This window comes from Ranitomeya imitator, chromosome 4 (assembly GCF_032444005.1).
Source record: "Ranitomeya imitator isolate aRanImi1 chromosome 4, aRanImi1.pri, whole genome shotgun sequence".
Taxonomy (NCBI): domain Eukaryota; kingdom Metazoa; phylum Chordata; class Amphibia; order Anura; family Dendrobatidae; genus Ranitomeya; species Ranitomeya imitator.
In genome coordinates, this window is record NC_091285.1 from 661,678,493 (window position 1) to 661,682,501 (window position 4,009).

Sequence of the window (4,009 nt, forward strand, 5' to 3'; positions counted from 1 at the left end):
TCTCCTGGGAGACTGTCAAAAATTGCCATGCTGACTGTGTTTCAAGTCATCATGGCGGGGTATTGGGAAAAGTTTTCAACTAGCAATAATCACGCCTCGGATAAACCTCATGGGCTATGATACTGCCACTGCGCAAAGCTGGAGACCGTCTATGAGGAGCTGCGGCCTCCGGATCTGGGGCTCTATCTACATTGTGGAGAGACAACGACGTCATGGGGGGTGTGGAAGCAAAGGATTCTGGGAGTGGATATGCTAATACACCCCTCACTGGCTGTAATTGAAGAAAAAAAAGCCCCCCAGGCTGGGGGAGGGGAGAGGGTCTCCCCTATCTGACTGCTCTTCCTTCCTGGTAACAGAGTGTCACCACCTCCTACTATACAGACTGTGGGAACCAGCACTTACTGGTGACTGCATTACCAGTGACGTCCTGACGGTGGCGGTAGAGCAGATGAGAAGCATTACTGTCATTCCGTGACCATATAATAAATAGAGACTGAATGCCGCCATTATTTAGGTTGTGAGCCTCAGTGGGGACCGTAATGATGATGTCTGTAAAGTGCTGTGGATTTTACTTGTGCAATATAATTAGTAAAAATAATAAATCCATACCATCACCACATAATAACACTAAATACCGCCATTTATTGCCCTTGGAATTGGAACATGACATTACCTGGGGGAAAAACACACCACCCAAAGCTAGCGGAAATGTTGGCAGCCATGATATTTTCCGATTTCTCTTATCATCTTGTTTTCTTCTTTATTAAAGTCTTCCACCCAAACAGGGACTTGAACCCCGGACCCTGAGATTAGAAACCTGACGCTGGCCACTGAGCTATCCGCGGTCTCTATATGTGGTCACTGACACAATGACTTTCTCCTGCAGTTATCTGCCATCTGACTGCTCTTCCTTTCTGGTTATAGACTATCACTGCTCACCACTATATGTAACGTCCTTTGGTTTCTAAGTCCCGGAGGTAAAAACTGAATTGCGGAGAGCATGCTATACAGGGACTGATAATGAATTGGGGGGGGGGGGGGGGGGAGGATGCTATACAGGGACTGTTAATGAATTGGGGGTGGGGAGGATGCTATACGGGGACTTATCATGAATTGGGGGTGGGGGAGGATGCTATACAGGGACTGATAATGAATTGGGGGTGGGGGAGTATGCTATACAGGGACTGTTAATGAATTGGGGGGTGGGGGAGGATGCTATACAGGGACTTATAATGAATTGGGGGTGGGGGACGATGCTATACAGGGACTGATAATGAATTGGGGGTGGGGGAGGATGCTATACAGGAACTTATAATGAATTGGGGGCGGGGGAGGATGCTATACAGGGACTGATAATGAATTGGGGGTGGGGGAGGATGCTATACAGGGACTTATAATGAATTGGGGGGTGGGGGAGGATGCTATACAGGGACTTATAATGAATTGGGGGTGGGGGAGGGTGCTATACAGGAACTGATAATGAATTGGGGGTGGGGGAGGATGCTATACAGGGACTGATAATGAATTGGGGGTGGGGGAGGATGCAATACAGGGACTGATAATGAATTGGGGGTGGGGAGGATGCTATACAGGGACTGATAATGAATTGGGGGTGGGGGAGGGTGCTATACAGGGACTGATAATGAATTGGGGGTGGGGGAGGATGCTATACAGGGACTTATAATGAATTGGGGGTGGGGGAGGATGCTATACAGGGACTTATAATGAATTGGGGGTGGGGGAGGGTGCTATACAGGGACTTATAATGAATTGGGGGTGGGGGAGGATGCTATACAGGGACTTATAATGAATTGGGGGTGGGGGAGGGTGCTATACAGGGACTTATAATGAATTGGGGGTGGGGGAGGATGCTATACAGGGACTTATAATGAATTGGGGGTGGGGGAGGGTGCTATACAGGGACTTATAATGAATTGGGGGTGGGGGAGGATGCTATACAGGGACTTATAATGAATTGGGGTGGGGGAGGATGCTATACAGGGACTTATAATGAATTGGGGGTGGGGGAGGATGCTATACAGGGACTTATAATGAATTGGGGGGGGGAGGATGCTATACAGGGACTGATAATGAATTGGGGGGGGGAGGATGCTATACAGGGACTGATAATGAATTGGGGGTGGGGAGGATGCTATACGGGGACTTATAATGAATTGGGGGTGGGGGAGGATGCTATACAGGGACTGATAATGAATTGGGGGTGGGGGAGGATGCTATACAGGGACTGATAATGAATTGGGGGTGGGGGAGGATGCTATACAGGGACTTATAATGAATTGGGGGGTGGGGGAGGGTGCTATACAGGGACTGATAATGAATTGGGGGTGGGGAGGATGCTATACAGGGACTGATAATGAATTGGGGGTGGGGAGGGTGCTATACAGGGACTGATAATGAATTGGGGGTGGGGAGGGTGCTATACAGGGACTGATAATGAATTGGGGGTGGGGGAGGATGCTATACAGGGACTGATAATGAATTGGGGAGGTGGAGGATGCTATACAGGGACTGATAATGAATTGGGGGTGGGGGAGGATGCTATACAGGGACTTATAATGAATTGGGGGGTGGGGGAGGATGCTATACAGGGACTTATAATGAATTGGGGGGTGGGGGAGGATGCTATACAGGGACTTATAATGAATTGGGGGTGGGGGAGGATGCTATACAGGGACTGATAATGAATTGGAGGGAGGGGGAGGATGCTATACAGGGACTTATAATGAATTGGGGGGTGGGGAAGGATGCTATACAGGGACTTATAATGAATTGGGGGTGGGGGAGGATGCTATACAGGGACTGATAATGAATTGGGGGGTGGGGGAGGATGCTATACAGGGACTTATAATGAATTGGGGGGTGGGGGAGGATGCTATACAGGGACTTATAATGAATTGGGGGTGGGGGAGGATGCTATACAGGGACTGATAATGAATTGGGGGTGGGGGAGGATGCTATACAGGAACTTATAATGAATTGGGGGCGGGGGAGGATGCTATACAGGGACTGATAATGAATTGGGGGTGGGGGAGGATGCTATACAGGGACTTATAATGAATTGGGGGGTGGGGGAGGATGCTATACAGGGACTTATAATGAATTGGGGGTGGGGGAGGGTGCTATACAGGAACTGATAATGAATTGGGGGTGGGGGAGGATGCTATACAGGGACTGATAATGAATTGGGGGTGGGGGAGGATGCAATACAGGGACTGATAATGAATTGGGGGTGGGGAGGATGCTATACAGGGACTGATAATGAATTGGGGGTGGGGGAGGGTGCTATACAGGGACTGATAATGAATTGGGGGTGGGGGAGGATGCTATACAGGGACTTATAATGAATTGGGGGTGGGGGAGGGTGCTATACAGGGACTGATAATGAATTGGGGGTGGGGGAGGATGCTATACAGGGACTTATAATGAATTGGGGGTGGGGGAGGGTGCTATACAGGGACTGATAATGAATTGGGGGTGGGGGAGGATGCTATACAGGGACTGATAATGAATTGGGGGTGGGGGAGGGTGCTATACAGGGACTGATAATGAATTGGGGGTGGGGGAGGATGCTATACAGGGACTTATAATGAATTGGGGGTGGGGGAGGGTGCTATACAGGGACTGATAATGAATTGGGGGTGGGGGAGGATGCTATACAGGGACTGATAATGAATTGGGGGTGGGGGAGGATGCTATACAGGGACTGATAATGAATTGGGGGTGGGGGAGGATGCTATACAGGGACTGATAATGAATTGGGGTGGGGGAGGATGCTATACAGGGACTTATAATGAATTGGGGGTGGGGGAGGATGCTATACAGGGACTGATAATGAATTGGGGGTGGGGGAGGATGCTATACAGGGACTGATAATGAATTGGGGGTGGGGGAGGATGCTATACAGGGACTTATAATGAATTGGGGGTGGGGGAGGATGCTATACAGGGACTGATAATGAATTGGGGAGGTGGAGGATGCTATACAGGGA

At 49.6% G+C, this 4,009-nt stretch overlaps 1 non-coding gene across 1 annotated transcript; it reads right to left on the reverse strand.

Moving 5' to 3' along the window:
- Positions 1–140, reverse strand: LOC138678211 (U4 spliceosomal RNA). Its single transcript, XR_011321582.1, has one exon. It is a non-coding gene; the product is annotated as a U4 spliceosomal RNA (small nuclear RNA).
- Between the last annotated feature and the right edge of the window lie 3,869 nt (positions 141–4,009).